The following is a 20,605-nucleotide window of genomic DNA, read 5'->3' on the forward strand; positions in this document are numbered from 1 at the left end:
GGGTTTTATTTAGGGACTGGGAACTTGGGAGCAGAGAAACAAAGAGAGGGAGAGGGTTAGCTAGAAAGAAGTTGAGGAAGCAGGGTACTATTTTATAACCCTCCAACCACTCATAACAGGAATGATGTCATCTTGTAAACAGCATATTCAAGTTTGCACCTTCCAGTCCATTCTCTCACCTGATATGGGCAACAGCGCTAGGAAGAGGCAGTAAAGGGCTTTATTACCTTTTATTTTTCAGCTGAGGAAACTGAGACTTGGAGACTTATATGCAATTACCCTCAAGCGAGTGGTGAACCGGATTCAGCCGATGCAGATGTCTGGGGTGGGACCCTGAGATGCGGCATTGCTCATGAGCTCCCAGGTGATGAGAATGGGCCTGGTCCATGGACTACACGTGGAGCAGCAGAGATGTATCGACTTGTCCATTGAAGAGACACAGACCAGGAAATTGATCTGCTGCCACTCCAGAACTGTGTCATTTATTTATTCTGCCCATATGTATTGGGTGTTTCTCCTGTCCCAGACATTGTATTGAGATACAATAGACGACTAGAAGATGAGACAGGTCTGCTCCCTGACCTGCTGGACTTTAGACCTAAAGCAAATAAATTAGACTCTTACAAAGTGTAATAAGAGGGGTTTTGCTTACAGCATACCAAAGTACATTATATTGTGGGGATGGATGTGATGTGTAGAACGGCCGCGGCGAAGAGACACGGGTCGGTGTAGCAGAGGCAGGATATCTGCAGTCAGGCTTGAGTACCAGACTCTTACTTCTCTTGAGAGTTTCCGAGAGTGGTATGCGTTAGTATGCCCACACAAGGGGTGAGAAAATTACCCGCTAACCACAGTATGAACGCTGAAGCCCAGCCCTCAGTTTACTGTGAGAGTTAGCTCTTTGGATTTTTTGAATTCCAAAGGATGTCATTGATGCCAGTGCTACCCTATCTTCACTGGGTCCTCAGAATTTTCTGGGTGTATGGTTGCCAGAGTTGGCAAATAAAAACACAGGATGGCCAGTTAAATTAGAAATTCAGATAGACAAGGAATAACTAGGGGCATATAAGGAGATCTCATGCAAAATTTGGGATATACTTATACTAAAAATTTTTATTTATTGTTTATTTGAAATTCAAATTTAACTGGGTGTCCTGTATTTCATCTGGCAACGCTAACTGGAAAGCTTTTAAAGATACCAGTGCCCTGGCCACAAGCCCAGATATTCAGGGTCAGCAGGTATTAGCATTGTTTTGAAATTCCCAGGTGATTTTAATCAGTGACTAAGAGATGAGATCCACTGATTCGAAAGTGGCAAATCTAGGCTGGTGAAAAGAGGCAGTTCCACACGGCAGTGATCACCTGGCCTTACTGCTATGACCCTGGAAGAGGCTGGGAATCTCCTACATTCCATTTTAAAAGCGGTCTTGGGGTTAAACATACAACAGATGATTTTCACCCCCTTGCCAGTGCTTAATAAGAACTATTTTGATGGGCCAGGCGTGGTGGCTCATGCCTGTAATCCCAGCACTTTGGGAAGCTGTGGCAGGCTGATCACTTGAGCTCATGAGTTTAATACCATCCTGGTAACAAAGTGAAACCCCATCTCTACAAAAAATACAACAACAAAAAATTAGCCAGGCACGGTGGTGTATGCCTGTAGTCCCAGCTACTTGGGAGGCTGAGGTGGGAGGTTGGCTTAAGCCCAGGAGGTGGAGGTTGCAGTAGCTGAGAGCATGCCACTGCACACTAGCCTAGGCAACAGAGACAGACCTTGCTAAAAAAAGAAAAAAAAAAAGAGAGAATGATTTTGATGGACTAGCAGCTGTGAATAAAGGCAGCAGCAATGAGTGAAACAGTAACTAACTCCTTAGTCTAATATTTAATATTATTATTATCACTTTTATTGGGCCCTTACTCTGTCCCAGGTACTGTGTTAAGCATTTTCACAACATGCTGTTAGTTTGTTAACTAACTCTCACAGCAATGCTATAAGATAGGCACTATTATAATGCCTATTTCAGAAATGAAGAATTTGAGGCCCAGAGCGGTTAACTATTTTTCCCAAGGTCACACAGCCCTTTGATAAACTCTGACTCACTGGCTAGACTGATGTGCTGGCTTGGTGGAAATCTAAAGGTAGAGGGGTTAGTAGAGTGGGGAGTGTACCCCTTTCCCTTATCAGCCCTCCACTGGGCTAGCTCTGTAGAGGATGACGGCTCCTCCAAAACTGCAGGCTTTCCTGGGAGGAACAGCTAGAAGCTGACATCACCTGGATACATAGTTCCAGACTTAGTAGATCCAGAAGACCTGTTGCAAAACGTTTTTTCTCAGAAACTCTAGAAGAGAACCCTGGATGAGAAGGAAGCAAACTTCTTGGCTACTGAGAAGCACAGTGTGTGTGCCGGTCCCAAGGACAGGAAGGAGAGCTGGCTCTTGAGTCCCCTGTAGCAGAGAAGGGGAGGTTGTCAGGACCCCAGGCACTGAGCATCTCTTCTGTATTCCCCGGTCTTCCCTCTCCCCCAACCTCTTCCTCTCTCTCTCTCTCTCTCTCTCTCTCTCTCTCTCTCCAGGCTTCTCCATATCAGTTACAACTACTTAGATCTACACATATGGTTTAATGTGGTCACCTTGCACCTGCTGAGTTTACATATCCTCAGTCAGGAACAGATAACTTAATGTGGTGATCAGAACATGGACAAGGGAAGGTGTATTCGTTTGGAAGTCTGGAAGGTGTACTAGTTCCTTGTTGCTGATGCCATCTGGGCACTTGGCTTAGCTTTCTGAGTCATGTTCCTTTTTTTTTTTTTTTTTTTTTTTTTTTTTTTAGTAGAGATGGGATCTTGCCATGTTGCCCAGGCTGGTCTAACTCCTGGGCTCAGGCAATCCTCCTGCCTTGACTCCCAAAGTGTTGGGATTAAATGCATGAACCACTGCACCCAGCCATCTTTCTTTTCTTTTCTTATTTAAAAAAATGATGGCATGTTTTCAGCTGAGTACTACCATCAGCCTATTTCCTGCCTGTAGAATTTTGAGAGACTGATAGCCTTTTTCAGTTTGTCATCTCTCTGTCCCTCTTAGTCCAAGGTGACAGTGTTTCTCCTGGTACAATAGTCTCAGAAACCTTGTGGATTTCCCATGCATATCACAGAGATTCACTTCATTAGACAAGGCTCCTCCACAAATCTTTCCTGGGTCACCTCATCTCTATTCCTGTCTTCCGCTGAGATGGCTGAGGGAATCAAGAAGTCACATGTTTGATCCCTTCAAAAAGCCCTGTATGTGACTCAATACTGTGACCTTTGGATCTTTCTGAGGCACTAGTAAGGTGCTTTCCAGCCATACCCTTGGCTTTCTCTCCAGAGCATGCTTTGCTGACAGTGAATCTACTAATGTTAGCATCATTTGCAATCCGAATAGTCTGATAATATCTCAAATCTTCAAGCCCTGGTTCCTTTTTGTTTAATAGTTCTTCTCTGAAGTTTTTTCTTTCCTCTCACATTTTACTATAAGCAGCAAAAAGAAGCCAGGCTACACTTTCAACACTTTGCTTGGACATCTTCTCAGCTAAAATATAGAAATTCATCATTTGCAAGTCCTGGCTTCCACATAATTGCAGGACAGAATTCAGCTAGGCTTTCTTACACTATATAACAAGTATCCCCTTTCCTCTACTTTCCAAAAACGTGTTTTTATTTCCTTCTGAGCCTTCATTGGCAGAATCGTTAGTATTCACATTTCTATCATCAGACAGTTTTTGACGATTTAGATACTCTCTTAAGATGATACGGACTTTCTCCATCATGGTCCACTATTATTTCTGAGCCCTCACCAGCAACAGCTTTAACATCCTCTTTTCTTTTCTTTTTTCTTTTCTTTTTTTTTCTTTTCTTTTGAAACAGAGTCTCACTCTGTCACCCACCCAAGAGTGCAGTGGCACAATCTTGGCTCATTGCAACCTCTGCCTCCCAGGCTTAAGCGATCCTCCCACCTCAGTCTCCCAAGTAGCTGGGACCACAGGTATGTCCCGCCACAGCAGGCTAATTTTTGTAGTTTTTGTAGAGATGGGGTTTTGCCATGTTGCCCAGGCTGGTTTCCAACTCCTGGGCTCAAGTGATCCATTCACTTCAGCTGCCTAAAGTGCTGAACATCCACATTTGTATCAACAGTCTGTTTAAGGCAGTCTAGGCCTTTTCTATCATGTACCTCCAAATTCTTACAGATTCTACCTATCACCCAATTCCAGAGTCACTTGCACTTGTGTAGGTACTTGTTACAGTAGCACTCCACTCTTGGTACTAAAATTTGTAATGGTTTTCTATTGTTGCTGTGAAAAATTACCATGTACTTAGTGGCCAAAGACAACACAAATTTTTTCTCTTACAGCTCTGGAGGTCAGAAATCTAAAATCAGCCTTACAGGGCGAAAAGCAAGATGTTGATAGGACTGACTGCTTCTGGAGGCTCCAAGGAAGAAACCATTCCTTGCTCTTTCCAGGTTCTAGAGGCAGCTTTGGTATTCATTGGCTCATACCTGCATCACTGCATTTTTTCCTTCTGTCTTCACGTTGCCTTCTTCCCTAACTTGGTTTCTTCCTGCATCCCTTTTATAAGGTTGCTTGTGGTTACATTAGGACCACTCAGATAATCCAGATAACCTCCTCATCTCAAGGCTCTTAATCTAATCACATTTGCAAGTCCTTTTTGCCATATAAGGAAACACTCACAGGTTCCACATGGATCTCTTTTGGAGACCATTATGCAGCTTACCACAAAAACATTTACATCAGGTTATGAACTGGTTACTAGGGCTAGGTCTGGGGTGGGGGAGGGGTAAGGAAGTGGAAGGTACTCAAAAAGAAGGGGACAAAGTGAGGAGAGAGGGTGTGAGGGAGGAATAAAGAAAAAGCCCCTCTATTATAAGAAAAAAAAATTGACTGTATTTAACCAGCTCATGTGACATGAGCCCATTCATTTAAAATTCCATCCATATAAAATTAGATATATGTGTGTGAGTTAATACACAAAGAAATGAATGAAAGAATGGTCACCAAATATAAATGGCTAACAGGATGATGGGCTTTCAGGTAATTTTTATTGCCTTCCTTCTATTTTTATGTAAAAGCTTGAATATTTTTTACAATCGGCATGTATTATTTACATAATTTAAAAATAATAAAACTATTTTATATGACAGTTTTTAAAAAGTAAAAAGAAAAAAGATTAGATTCCCAATTCCAAACTTGAGGTGAGAGAGGATCTGATCAGCCCATCTTGGATCAGGTGATCACCCTTGATCCAATCAGCCTGGGAAGCAGGGTCACATGACACCAACATGGCCTCCAAGAGCTTTCTCCATTAGGGGATGAGGGAATGTGAGGTTCTCAGTGAAGAAGGGTGTTGACCTGGCACACACCTCAAAAATATTGATTACTCCATATTAGGGATTTTGTTAAAGAAGAACTGTATGTGAGCCATGACCAAAGTGTTATAACCTTGAATTTCCTATTTTAATTTCTGACCCAATCTGAGTCAAGAGCAGCCATCTTGATGGAAAGCTCAACTGTAATTGTCAGCCTTTCCTGGGCATGGATATGATTTCAGGCATTCTTCCTTGGTGAAAGGCTATAGCTAAGATGACCAGTGGTTTCTGCTGAGACACTGATGGGGCTGGCCCCTGAGCCAGGTTCCCAGGGAGGGATGATTTGTAGACCAGAGTTCCAGCCCTGAATGGGCTTCCCAAGGCTTCCCAGACTCCCTCCTGTAGCAGATCAGTGAGGTGAAGTTCCAGAAGACCTTGTTTCCAGCCCTGCTTCATGTCTTATCAACTGTGTGAACTTGATCAACTTATTTAACCTCTCTCAGCCTCAGTTTCCTCATCTGTAGAGTGGGCATAATAATGCCTACTTCTTGGAGGTACCCAGGGGATTCCTGGAGATGATATACGTAAAGGATTTAGTACAGAGAAAATGCCTGATAATTTTTTATCTTCACGATTATCATGATCGTCATCATCACTATTAACAGGCACAATGTGCTTGGATTCCAGAAAAGTCACTCATGAGCATCCTGGGTCCGGATGCAAACAAGGCCCTCAGAAAGAGATACCAGGAGCCAGGAGCAATATCTGCTCTACTGGCAGTGTGAGGATTGAGGAATGAACGTATGCACATATGTGTGAAGAGCTCAGAAGAGTGTCCGGAACAACGCACACACCCACTAAATGCTAGCTGTAGTGAATACCTACAAAGAGAGAGGAGAGGTGGAGAAGGAGGGAGGAGGAGGGGAGAGTAAGGAGGAGAGGTGGAGAAGGAGGGAGGAGGAGGGGAGAGTAAGGAGGAGAGGTGGAGAAGGAGGGAGGAGGAGGGGAGAGTAAGGAGGAGAGGTGGAGAAGGAGGGAGGAGGAGGGGAGAGTAAGGAGGAGAGGTGGAGAAGGAGGGAGGAGTAGGGGAGAATAAGTCAGAAAGTCACATCCACACCCAGAGAAAAAACAGAGGAAGAGAGAGAGAGAGGGAGGGAAGGAGAGACAGAAAGAGATGGAGAGAGAGAAGGGGAAGGGAAAAGGGGCAGAGAAGGAGGAATGAAGGGAAGGAAAGGGACAAGAGAGAAAAAGGAAAACCAAACATAGACGAGGAGACAGAGGCAGAGACATGGAAAGATAGAATGTGAAACAGACAGTATGTGTCCAGGGGTCTCTTGTTCTCTCCCCAGATCGCTGCCCAAGCTGTTCCCACTGCCACCCTTTTATCCACCTTCCCCAACCTTGCTGTGAAAATCCACACCTTCCACCCATCCATGCCAGGTTGCACAGTGCTGTCCAGCTTGTTCCCTACCCACAGGCTTACTGATGGGGCTGTGGTGGGGGCTGGCTCTCTCTGCAGTGGTCTGTCTTGGACTCATCTAGATCCTATCGGCTATAAGTACCACCAACCACACTGACCTAACTGCTGCTGCTGCTGGCCTCCACCCCAGCTTCCCTATTGGTCCATCAGAACAATAAATGTCCTGCTGTCACCTTCTATTTGCCCACCACCCCTCCTGCTTAGATCCAAAACAGGCAGGGCCACAAAAGGAGATTTATACAATAAAATCATATCCCTATGCAACCATCACCCTCCACCCATCTGCAGAGGGGGCAACTAGGGGCGGGGGGCTCTGTGGGGGCACCTGCAAGGGGCCCCACCATGGTCCTCACCCCTGGGCAGCAGCAGTGGCACTGATGGACGAGGAGGCCAGCTCCCCTCGCACTGTCTGCCTGAACTCCGCTCAATACTTCTCGGAGTGGCTCTATTTGTATTGGGTGATATATAGGTCTATGCAGGCACCATTGGAGTGGATCCTGCTGCCACCTCCCCCTCCTCACCCCGGTCCCTCCGTCAAGAGGGAGGCAGTGAATTCAGCCAAATCGCTTCACCAGCCTTCTGCCTTCTGGTGCCCAGGGTGATGAGCACGGCTGTGGCAGTCATGAGAGGAGGAGGGCCATGTCACATGCAAAAGGGCGTGCAGATGATGGGTTAGTTCAAGAAACATGTGCATCTACTATGTGCCAGGAACCGTGCAATACATGCAGGATCCAAGGCTCCATTAGGCATGTTCCATGCCCTTGGAGAGTCTGGTGAGTTAGGCAGGGAACGTGTCCAAAACCAAATAAGGATGAAGGAAGCACCATAGTAAGTGTCCCTTTGTGTGCCACTATCACTTGCTTATCCTTCAAATATTCAGTATGAAATGGTCACAGCAATTTCTGCACTTGGTCACTGAGAGGCTGGGAGGATGAAATATGTAGAATATGTGCCAGCACAGTGCCTGGCACCCGACAGGCCTGCAGTAAATGAGAGGCAGCTGGAGTGAGGCGACCTGGGTGCAAATTCCAGCTCAAGCTTGCGCAAGCCCTTGGTGTCTTTTTATTTCTGTTTCCTCACCTGTAAAATGGGAAGAATCATAGTAAGTCCCTCATCAGGTTACTGTGAGAGTGAAATGAATTAATATGCATGCAAAGCTCTTAGACCACTATCTGGCATGTCTGAATCTTGTGGAAGTGCAAGCTGTTTTTATTATTACAGCAGTGCCTCCTGACCTGAAGAGGATACATTTCAAGACTTTTAGTGGATACCTAAAACCATGGATAGTAACACACAGATGGTCCCCAACATATGATGGTTAGACTTATAATTTTCTAACTTTACGATGGTGTGAGAGTGATATGCATTCAGCAGAAAACATACAGTACCCATACAACCATTCAATTTCTTACTTTAAGTACAGTGTTCAACATATAAGAAGAAGTTGGGCACAGGTTCACGCCTGTAATCCCAGCACTTTGGGAGGCCAAGGTGGGAGGATCATTTGAGGCTAAGAGTTCAAGATCACCCTGAGAAACATAGTAAGACCTCGTCTCCACAAAAATAAAAATTAAAAGATTTGCCAGGTGTGGTGGCATGCACTTGCATTGTAGCTACTCAGGAGGTTGAGATGGGAGGATGGCCTGAGCCCAGGAGTTCAGGATTGCAATGAGCTATGATCACGCCACTGCACTCCAGCCTGAGTAACAGAGCAGCCTGTCTCTAAAAAAATAAATAAATACAATGAAATAAAATGAAATTAAATTAAATGAAGAGATGACATATTCAATGCTTTGTTATACAATAGGTTTGTGTTAGATTTTTTTTTTTCAACTGTAGGCTGTTTTAAGTGTTTCATGTGTAAGTGTTTTGAGGATATTTAAGGTATGCTAGGCTAAGCTCTGATGTTTGGTAGGTTAGAGGTAGAGGTATTAAATGCATTTTCAACTTAAAGATATTTTCAGCTGAACAAAGGGTTTATCAGGACATAACCCCATTGTGAGTTGAGGAACATCTGTACTGTTTTTTCCTATACACACATGCTTGTGATAAAGCTTAATTTATAAATTAGGTACAGTAAGAGACTAACAACAATGACAAATAAAATAGAACAACTGTAACAATATACTGCAATAAAAGATATGTGAATGCGGCCTCTCTCTTTCTCAAAATATCTTAGCATACTGTACTGTACCATGGGTAAAGGGGACCACTGAACATGGTAGCTATTGGTTTTACTTTCCTCAATGCAGGAGTTCTTTGGGAGTTTGAGGTTTTACCTGCAAAATGGGGATAATAGCAATATCTATCTAATAGGTAAGGATTAAAAGAGATAATGTAGGGAGATAATGTATATTCAGGGTAACTTGAATCTATGTTCCTGGGTAAAAACATTTTTAATATGACAGATAATGTACGCAAAATGCTTAGTCCATTTACCACCGCTATAACAGAATACCATATACTGGGTAATTTATAAGGAAAAGACATGTATTTCTCACAGTTCTGGAGGCTGGGGAGTCCAATATCAAGGTGCCTCTGGTGAGGGGCTTCTTGCTGTGTTATTCCATGATGAAAGGCGGAAGCACAAGCTAACATGAGAGACAGACGGCAAGAGAAAAGGGGGGTCCACTACTGTGATAACGGTATTAATCCATTCACGAGGGCAGAGTTCTCATGACCTGATCATCTCTTAAAGTTCTCACCTTGCAACACTGTTGCAATGGCAATTAAATTTTAGCATGAGCTTTGGAGGGAACATTCACCACAGCAAATGCTTCCTTATCTCAGGCCTGGTGCTTAGCAGGCACACAATATACTCGTAGTGATGATTATCTGTTCACGCAAGCTTGTGTTGGAATAATTAAGGTATTTGACTTCTCCGTCCTCCCGAGGAGGTTCATAGTGACATATGTGATAGCAAATATGTATCATAGGCACTGTAACTACATAAAACAAAGGCACATGGGTCTGGGCAGCTAGGATGGACAATTCCAGCCTCATCTCCATCTACTCTTCAGGCAGACGGGGCATTCTGGCACCTCCATGCCTCTGTGCTGTAGGATTTTCCTCCCTGTATTCATTTCCTAGGGCTGTTGTGATGAAATGTTACACACTAGGTGCCTTAAAATAACAGACGTCTATCATTTCACAGTTCTGAAGGCCACAAGTCCAAAATCAAGGTGTTGGCAGAGTTGATTCCTTCTGGAAGCTTCAGTAGAAAATCAGTTGTCTGCTGTCTCTCTTTTCAATTTCTTTTCTCATTTCTTTTTTCATTTCTCTTATTTCTATATGCCTTAAGATGCAATCTGGCTTAATGCCAAAGGGTATTTATGGACTCAAATAACCGCAAAGTCCAAGGGATAGTAGTGGCTTCAGGTGCAGCTGGACCCAGGGGCTCAAATGATATTTTCAGGCATCTGCTTTCCCAGCATCTCTTGGCTCTGCTCTTCTCTTATTAGCTTCATTATCAGGCAGGCTTTCCTATCATGGATGCACATATTATCAGTAGCCCAGCAGAAAGAGAGTGCCCCTTTCAGAATAGTTCCAGGCAAAGCCCTGCATGTCACTCCCTTGGTCTGGCTTGAGTCACAGGTCCAGAGTTGAACCAAGCACTGTGCATTTGGTTGTCCAGGCTTGAGACCTGTACTCATTCATGACTGGGGGAAGGAGGTAGTGCCTTCAAAGGGAAATTGGGTTGAAGTTTCTAGACAAAGGGGGAAAGTATTATGAGCTTGCCAAAATACTGACTATTCCCTCCACTCTCCTTCCTTTCCTCTGATTCCACCTCAAATGCTGAGCTGGACTCATGATGTGTGCAGAGACCCTGGGTCCTGGGTGTTCTCCAAGAGCACATACTAAGTGGTGGGTGTGGTGAGAAGAGACAAGTGTTTGAAAGGTGAGATGCCAGGGCAGAAGAAGACCACTCAGCACCAAGAGTTTCTTTTCAGGGAATAAAAATGTTGAGACTTGAGGCCATCAGGTCCACTACCTTAGTGGTATAAATGGAGAAACTGAGACCTAGGAGGTGAAGGGACTTGCTTGGGGTACCCTGTGAGTCAGTGGCAGAGCAAGAAGCAAGACATTCATCTTAGACTCCCGGGCTGGTCTTCATTCCCCCACACACTTGCATGGTCAGATGGGTGGTTGTTTTGTGGGATGTAGCTACCTGCTTGAAAGAGACTCTGGAGATGGTGCCCAGGAAGAGGTGCCACTTTGGATGGACACTGAAGGATGAGTAAGCATTTGCCAGGGTAGAAAGAATGGAACCCATACATCCAAATCCATACATCCCTCCATTCTCCCTCCTTCTCTTCCTTCCTTTCTCTCCCTCTCTCTTTCATTTCATTCTCCCTCCTGCCCTCCCTCTGGGATGACTTGGGAGGAAGTGATCCTGGCTAGCACCTGGGAAGAGAGGGAAGAAGTTATTACAGCATCCAGGACTGAACCCATGAGAGCCTGAAGTGGAGGGGTAGTGGTGAGACCAGAAGTCATAGCGTTCAAAAGCTTCCCAAGAAATGCGGGTGTCCAATCATGGAGGCTGCAGCTTCCCAGGAACAAAAACAAAACAAAACAACAGCCTCAAAACCAGAAACTGTACCTCCCTTGCCCAGAGTGGCCACTAAAAAATTAACTTGATTGTGGTAATCATTTTGCAGTGTATTCATAGATCAAATCATCACATTGGTCATCTTGAATATATGCCATTTTAACTTTTCAATTATACCTCAATAAAACTGGAAAACAAGTAAATAAAATAATGAAAGAAAAAAATTCCAATTCACCAGTGAGTTCAGGCACAGTTCTCTGGGGACTGCAAAGCTGTGGGTTACAAAAGCTTAAGGAACAAAAGGGAGACCTCAGAGTTGGAGAAACCCATTTAAAGCTACATGCCAGCCTCTACTTTGCCTCTGTCCAACCCCATATAATTTATAACCCCAGTCTCCCTGGCTATTAGCCCAGATCCCCCTCCATGGGGAGGGGTAGTTAGAGCTGGCCATGTGACCCCATGGTCAGAAGCAGTCCAGGTCCTCAAAGTGCTCCATGTGCTTTGCTCTGTGGGGCTGATTTGTCGCCCCTTCTGTCCCAACTTGGTCTGCTTGGAGGAACACCTGCTGTATTGGGGTCTGCCTCTGCACTTCCCAGCCTGGTTTGCCTTCTCCTGTGCTAGAGGGGAATGACTGGGAGAAGAAGCTGGGGTGGTAGTCTTTGTGGCCTTGGGCAAGTCCTTTGTCCTAAAAATGGAAGCTCCTAAGTGAGCCTTAGTCCTTTCCTAAGGGAGCCAAAGTGAATTATCTTCTAAGGAAGCCTTAGTCATTTTCTAAGTGAGCTTCACCACGGCTTTCTTCTGCTGTAAACTCCAGGAGCTGCCCCTCTCAGGGACAGTAATAGCTAAAGTTCTCATGGACGCGGGGAACCTCTCCACCCTCATCCCCTCACCTGCTGCACCTCTGGGAGGTTCCTTTCCCACACCAAGCTCGTTCCCTCCCCACTTCAGGTTTCTGCATTTGCTGTTCCCTCTGCCTGGCACACCATTCCCCCAGCTCCTCCAGTGGACAATTTCTTCTCATCCTTGAGGTCTCATTTAAATGTCGCTGTCTCTTGTCATCCAGTTACTGCCTACCCTCACCCCAGTTCCCATCATTGCCTCATCACCCCATTTCTCCGTCTTCATAGCACTCGCCCTATCTGAAACTATTTGTTCATCTGTCTATTGCCCATCTCCCTTCTAGAATGCAAACCCCATGACATGTGTTCCATCTTATTTGTCTTATTCACAGCTGAATCCCCATTCCTGATAACTGTGCTCAACACAGTAAGGACTCAATAAAGTTCACGAATGACTGACTGCCTCATTTTGCAGATGAGGAAACTGAGGCTTAGGGAGAGTAAGTGATTATCTTAAAGTCCACCACAAACTATCTGCAGACTCTGAAGTCCTTATTCCTTCCTTTAGGGTATACTTTTCCCCTCATCTGTAAAATGGGGACAATGATGGCTCCTGACTCTTTCTGATGAGAAAGTTATCAGACCTAGAGATATCCCTTCCTCTAGGTAGGAACTCAAATCGGAACAATACAAGCCCAGGTTTCTTCTTCCTCTTCAGGTGGGAAGCCTTTCAAATTCACTGCCAGTAGTGCCCAGAGAAGGAAACCATAAAACCCGTGACAGTATGGTTTATTGCACCCATGCAAACACACCCCCAGGCCAAATCAAGTTTCTCCCAAATCATAAAACCCTAGAATGTCAGCGCTGGCAGAGAACTGGGAGTCTGTTTAGCCTGGAGGCTCCCAGACCTCACTGAGCAATGGCCTTACTTGGGGAACAATTTTGAAACTCAGATTTCTAGGCTCTACCCTGAGCATCTATGTTAGTTGGAAGTACAAAGGGTTTGCTGGGCTCTAACACCTGGAAGAACAAAGGGAGGAAGCAGGATGGGGCATGAGGTCGGGTCAGACCACAGATGTGCAGATATGACACATTTCTGCCAGCCCAGTGGGGAGCTACAGATCAAAGGTGGTTAGAGGAGTCCTGAGTTGGGCAGAAATGACCATGGCCCTGGTGCCACTGCCATGCTCACTGGCCAGGTGCCACCCTAAGGAGATCATGCCCTCATCTCCCAGGGCCTCGCTCAGCCACTGGCCAGGGGCAGCCCAGAAAAAGCAGGACCTTGAAGGAAGCAAACACGGATGAGCTAGAAGTTATCCACAGACCACACCCCTGCAGCGGGGCAAGGAGGCTTTTCTTGAAGGGAAGCCAGTGCATCTCCATGCTACTGCACTGCTTGAATCCACGCCCCTGGAGGGACCTGAGATTTGGTGTTTTAGTAAGTTCTCTGAGTGCCTTAAGCTCCTAAATGACTCTTTTTCCAGTGCCGTTTCCTCTGCCCAGGCTCCTCCAGGCCAGTACAGTCAAGATGAGCATCCATCCCATATCTGGTAGCCACATTTCAGGAGAGATGGAAAGAGGCAGGTGGCCCAGGCTGCAGGATCTGAGAGAGATGGTTTAGGGCCTTGGTTCTCAACCAAGGGTAATTGTGTCCCCAGGAGACATTTGGCAATGTCTGGAGACAGTCTGATCATAACAACTGGGGCAGGAGGTGCTAGTGGCCTTTAGTGGGTGGAGGTCAAAGATGGTGCTAACATCCTATAATGCACAGGACAGTCGCTACCCCAAGTAATTATCTGGCCCAAAATGTCAATAGAGCTGTGGTTGGTAACCTGGTCCGTGACTTGCCTGAAATCAGGGATGGTATTTGGTGAGTACTAGGTGCATTTTCCTGATTTTGGCTTTCCCAGTTTGGGCTGTGACCCAGACTAGGTTAGGACCTTCTGTCCTCTGGGCTCTGGCTTGCCGAAGCCATCTGGTATCTAAAGCTGCCATCCTTGTGTTCCCTCCAGGCCTTTGCACTTGCTGTTCCCCCTGCCACAACAATCTCTCCTACCCATCCCCAGCCTTCTTCATCACCTGACGCCTTTATTCATCACTTACTCTGTGCCAGGCACTGTGCTCAGTACTTGCCTGGTTTTTCTCATTTAGTCCTCACAAGCACCAACCTCTGAAGGTGGTGTGATTGTTGTCCCCCATTTAGAGATGAGGGAACAGAGACATAAAAGGGTTAAGTGGCTTGCCCAAGGCCACACAGTCAGGGAGTGATAAAGCTGGAATCCCAGCTCTGGCAGGCTTCAGAGCCCAGAATCCTAACCACAGCACCACCCTGCCTCCAACAGCTGCCTTCCCACCCTGTCTGTCCGTGCACTGGTCCGCAGCCTCCTCCAGACTCTGGGCTTGGTGTGGGCAGGGACCTTGTGCCTGGCCTGGTTCCTTTTACAGAAGGGGACCTCTGGAAATATTTGGTGAGTGGATGAATTCATAGCATTCTGGTCTCGATTCTCAAAGCTCTATGGCTACACTCAGGTCAGCATCAGAAGGCAAACAGCCTGGGATCCACTGTTGAGTTAGAATTGAGTATTCAAGTTCCTGGTTCTCATTGGAGGGTGATGGAAGAAATGCCCACTTGAGGAAGTATTCTCTAGGTTCGGTGGAAGTCATAGACACCTGTGTTCATCACTGTGACTCCATGTCCCTTCTGTGAATCGTCACAGGATAGCTCTTGCTTTTGAGGACATTGTATCTAGGGAAACACTGGGCCCCTTCCTCACTTTGCTGTTTCCAGTGCTGGGTGTGGTGCCTGGTGAACAGTGGTGCATTAGCTTCCAACGGCAGCTGTAATAAACTGCTACAAACTATGTGGCCAGAAATCCAAAATCAAGGTGTCAGCAGGGCCATGCTCCCTCTGAAGTCGTCAGGGGAGGATCATCCGTTGCCTCTTTCAGCTCCTGGTGGCTCCAGCCATTCCTTGGCTTGTGGCTCCTTCACTACAGTCTCTGCTTCCATCTTCTTGTGGGTCTGCATGTGGTCGTCTTCTCCTTTTCTACATCTTAAAAGGGCACTCGTCATTGGATGTAAGACCCACCCTAAATCTAGGACAAGCTCATCTTGAGATCTTTAACTACATCTGCAAAGGCTCTATTTCCAAATAAGGTCACATCCACAGGCATCAGGGGTTAGGAACTGGACATATCTTTTTGATGCCACTATTCAACCCATGATAGTGAAGTAGTTACAAAAAGCAACAGTATTGGTATCAATGATACTGATACCACGGTTAATTCTTCAATTCCAATCCTGAGTCCTTTCCATATGCCTTGGCCTTATTAAAGCCGTTTCTTTGTTGTTTGTTTGTTTGTTTGTTTTCAGAGTCTTGCTCTGTCACTCAGGCTGGAGAGCAGTGGCATGATCTCAGCTCACTGCAACCTTCGCCTCCCGGGCTGAAGCATTTCTCCTGCCTCAGCCTCCTGAGTAGCTGGGACTACAGGTGCCTGCCACCATACCTGGCTAGTTTTTTTTTTTTTTGTATTTTTAGTAGAGACAGTGTTTCATCATATTGGCCAGGCTGAATTCATGATCCGCCCGCCTTGGCCTCCCAAAGTGCTAGGATTACAGGCGTGAGCCACCACGCCTGGCTGGCCTTATTAAAGACTTTACCTGCAGCATCTTCTTTGATACTCACACCAACCCTCACTCCTCCCCAATTCACAGACAAGGAAGCTAAGACTCAGAGAGGCAATGTGACTCTCTTCCAAGGTCTTAAATTTCCAAAGTTGGCTGTGCATCTGAATCACCTGGGGTGGGAGAGCTTGTCTTAAAAAAAAAAAAAAAATTGCAGATTCTTACACCTTATCCACAGAAGATTTTGACTTATGAAGGTCTAGGATGAATTTAAAAAATCAGCATTTTTATCAAGAGGAAATTTCCTCCTCTTAGTTAGGTTTGGGAATGTGTCCCACTTACTGTTGCTGTGTAACAAATTACCCTGCTCTTTAAAGGCTTAAAACAGTCGTTTTATTTTGTTCTGGGTTTTGTGGGCCAGGAACTTGGGAAAGGCTCAGCTGGATGGTTGTCACTTGAGGGTCTCTCATGCGGTTGCAGTTCACATGTTGGTTGGGTCAGCAGCCAGTTGAAGGCTCAGCCGGGCTGGATGTCTGAGATGGCTCACTTCTGATTGGCTCACTTCTGGTGACTGGCAGGTGATGCTGGCTCCCTGACAACAGGGGCTTCTCCAAGTGGCTTCTTCAGCACGCTGGGCTCAGGGGCGCTGAACTTTCCAGAGAGAGGCTCACAGGCATGAGGAGTTCACACAACATCACTTCTTCCATATTCTTGGCTATAAGTGAGTCACAAGCTCATCCAAATTCAAGTGGGGGGACATAGACCTCACTTCTCAGTAAGAAGAGAGTCAAGGAATTTGTGTTCATTAAAAAAAAAAAAAGACTATGACAGAGTGGCTGCACACTACCTAGCAATGCCTTTATTTTGTCTTTTGGCTGAATGTTCATTGAAGTAGGTTATTTTAAGATGAACATTATCTTGGAAAATGGAGGTCATGCCAGGCTGGAAGACCTCACTCCTATCTACCCCATCCAACAGATTCCCACCCCAACCAGATTGGAGAAATGTTGTTTAGTCACCAAGTAGGGGGACAAAAAAGAGAAAAGAAACTTCTATGTCGGCTCTGACACTTTCTCTCCCTCAATCCCATCCATGCCATCTGCTGTGGTCTAATGTTTGTGTGCCCCCAAAATTCCTTGCCCTTAATGTGATGGTATTAGGAGGTGGGCCTTTGGGGGGTGGTTAGGTCATGAGGGTGGAGCCCTCATGAATGAGATTAGTCCCCTTGTAAAAGAGACCCCTGAAAAATCCCTTACCCCTCCCACCATGTGAGGACACAGCTAGAAGGTGCCATCTATGAACTAGAAAACAAGTCCTCACCAGACACCTGATCTGCTGCCATCTTGATCTTGGACTTTCCAGCCTCCAGAACTAACAGCAATACATTTCTCTTGTTTAGAAGTCAACCAGCCTATGGTATTTTTGCTACAGCAGTCCATATGGTCTAAGACACCATCCCTCATCATGGGAGAGGGAAGGAAAGAAGGAGGTCTCTGTGTTTCAGTATGAACCAGTTCTAAAGGCAGCCACAGCCTTCTGGTCCTCCAAAGCAAAAGTGGATCAGGGGTTGTCTGTCCCTTGCCCTCCCTCTATAAGCGCTGACAAACACTTCTCCCTCTATCTTTCTGGGTGACCAGCTCCTATTCTCTTTGCCTCAGTTTCCCCTCTATAGCTGGGCTGAAACACAGGTTGCAAACTTGTTAATAGACAGATTTCTTGTATCCCTTTTAGTGCTTTTAATCTGAATGTGCTGTCGTTTTTAAAGGTAAAAAAATTTCACCTTTAAGCAAAATCTGGTTTAAGCAAAATTGGCACGTTTGGCTTTTTTGAGCCCCTCTTCCTGCATGGCAAAGACTGAATAGTGGCCACCCACATACAGGGGCCGGGGCTCACATGTTGCCCATCCCTCAACCCCTTTCACCTGTCTTCCCACCTGCCCAGCCCCTGCAGGCATTGGAAGCTTCAAGCCATAGTGTACATTGTATATTGTGAGTTAGATAGCATGATGCCCACTCTGCAAATGAGGAAACCAAGGCACAGAGAGTTTAAGCAAGTCCCCAAGGCCAAATGCACAGATGATTGCAGGGTCCAGATTCAGGACTCCTCCCTTTTCTCCACCCCAGCCAGCTGTCCTTCCTCCCTTTCCTGCATAGGTGGAAAAGGAGCAATAAGTGATAGGCCCATTTCCCATATTCCTGGATGGGTGAGGGAAGGGCTCCCAGCTCCTCAAAAAAGATGCCCTGCTGGGAATCCTCTCAGCCTCCCAGAGGCACTACCGCCTCTGAGTGGTCAGCACTGCCCCTCAAAGAGAAGCTGACCTGGTTCATTTCCCAGAGAAGCACCTGAATGATGCTCCTCCCCGCTTGTCTCTTAAAGGGGCTGGGCTATTTCAGGGCCAACCTCCTCGCCATCTTCACCTGCAAGGCATTTCTCCTACAAGCTGGGAGAAGCCTCTTTCAGAGAAGATTCAGGAGACAGAGCAGATCCTGCTTAATGAGCAGTGGGCAGCAATGGAAGAATGAACGTCCAAGGAGGTGGGGGAGGGGATGCTGTAAGGAGAAACGGTGAGGGGGCACCCAGTGACTTCATGGAGCTGGCCACCTTCTCTCCTGTTGGTGCCTCAACCCATGGGGAATCCAGGTAAGAACTACCTGCATCATGAGGGTCCTCTAGGCTCTCAGCTCCCATAAGGCTCCTCCTGTGCCCAGTGCCCCCAGAGAGCAAGGGGTCCGGGGGGTTACTGCCATTCATTCACTCGTTTGTTCATTCATTTATCAGCACAAAGTATATTTACTGAGCAACTACTATGTGCCAACACCAGGCACTGCCTTAGCACTGCGAACACAGCAGAGAATAGGTAGAAAAAGAAATCCTGCCCTGGTAGAGGTGACAGTCTGTTGGAGGCGGCGGATGGTAAATAAATACATCGACACACAGAATCATGTCTAGGAGGACATACTACGGAGGAAGAGCAAAACAGAATAAAAGGCCAGACAAGAAAGATAAGGGTCACTATTTTAGATGCAAAAAAAGGAGAGGAGGGGAGGGGAGGGGCGGGAAAAACCCCACCTCCCAGCAAAGGGACATTTGTAGAGATGGGGGTCTTGCTATGTTGCCCAGGATGGTCTTGAACTCCCGGCCTCAAGGTAATCTTTCCATCTCAGCCTCCCAAAGTGCTGGGATTAAAGGTGTGAGCCACCATGCCTGGCTGGGGCAAAGGGACATTTGAGAAGCCACTGGCATGAAGTAAAGGAGTGAGCCATATGGCTATCTAGAGGTGGAATGTTCCAGGCAGGTTGGAGTCCCTTGAGTGGGCGGGTACCTGGGGCGCCCAGGCCAGGGTGGTAGGGATCAGGGGAGATCAGAGAGGTCACAGGCAGGATCTGGTAGGTGCTTGGTTTTAGCCTGAGTGAGATGGGAGCCGTGGAAGGAGTGATAGGATCTGACTTAGGTTGTCAGAGGCTCACCCTGGCCACCAAGTGGGAAATGGATGTGGGGGGCAGTAAGGCCAGGATGGAAGCAGGGAGACCAGGGAGGAGGCTCTGGTGTCATCCAGGTTAGAAGCAGTGGGGGCTTGAACCCACGTGGGGGTAGAGGAGATGGCACAAAAAGGTCAGACTCACAGGGAAAGTGACAGGCACCTCCACCCCAGCCAGCTGTCCTTCCTCCCTTTCCTGCATAGGTGGAAAAGGAGCAATAAGTGATAGGCCCATTTCCCATATTCCTGGATGGGTGAGGGAAGGGCTCCCAGCTCCTCAAAAAAGATGCCCTGCTGGGAATCCTCTCAGCCTCCCAGGAGATGGGGCCTGGGAAGCCACGTAGGGGTTAGCAGCAGAGCTGGTGAGTTCAGTGCTTGGGCAACAGTATCAAGTGAGACTCATGTTTCCCCTCTAGCCAGCCTCTCTAATGCTGGTCAGCCATCTCCAAACGCATGTCTTTTGCTAGAAGGGTCTACTGTGGCTCATGACATAAGGGCTAAGTCCCCACTCTGCCACTCACTAGCTGTTCGACCTTAGGCAAATGGTTGCACCTCTGTGAGCTTTAGTGTTTCCGTCTATAAGTTGGGGACCTCTAAATGGTGCTTATTATCTCAAAGGGTTATTATGAGGATGGAATGAGATAGTGTAATGAAAGCACTTAGCACGGCGCCTGGCACTGGCCCTGCGGTGGACTGCAGAAATGGCCATGATATCTAGGAGCTCTTTCTATTAGGAGGTAGAGTCTGTTTCCCCAGTCTGTTTCCCCAGTCCTTGAACCTGACCTGGCTCTGTGTCTTGCTTTGTCTCCAGAACGCAGGGGAAGTAATGTTGTGCCCATTTCAAGCCTCAGCCTTAAGTGGCCTTGTAGCTTCTGCTCTTGGAACCTGATGCCTAAAAGCAAGGAATCCTGCGCCAGCCCATTGGATGATGAGAGACCCCTATCCCTGCAGACAGCCAGCCAGCCGCCAGACATGGGAGTGAGGCCTAGATCATTCAGCCAATGTTCAACCTACCAGCTGCCTGCAGATACATGAGCAAGACCGGCCAAGACCAGCAGAGCCAGCCCACACCAAAACTGTCACCCAGCCAACTCACAGAGTCACAGACAAAATCAATCGTTATTCTGAGTCCTAAATTTGGGGGTGGGTTGCTGTGTCATAAACACCAACTGACCCAAAGCCAACTCAGCTTATGTGCCTTCCTGTTGTCTAGGCTTAGCATAGATGCCACACTAAATAATGCCCCCCGCCGCCAAATGTCCACATCCTAATCT

The 20,605-nt window shown here is 46.6% G+C and overlaps 1 long non-coding RNA gene across 1 annotated transcript in view; it reads right to left on the reverse strand.

Annotated features, from left to right (window-relative positions):
* Nucleotides 1-215: 215 nt before the first annotated feature.
* Nucleotides 216-20,605, reverse strand: part of LOC126931551 (uncharacterized) — a 31,644-nt gene continuing 11,254 nt past the window's right edge. The window contains exon 2 of the long non-coding RNA XR_007717887.1: nt 216-598. This is a non-coding gene — a long non-coding RNA (uncharacterized LOC126931551). The remainder of the gene's footprint in view (nt 599-20,605) is intronic.

The sequence above is a fragment of the Macaca thibetana genome, chromosome 11, assembly GCF_024542745.1.
Source record: "Macaca thibetana thibetana isolate TM-01 chromosome 11, ASM2454274v1, whole genome shotgun sequence".
NCBI lineage: Eukaryota > Metazoa > Chordata > Mammalia > Primates > Cercopithecidae > Macaca > Macaca thibetana.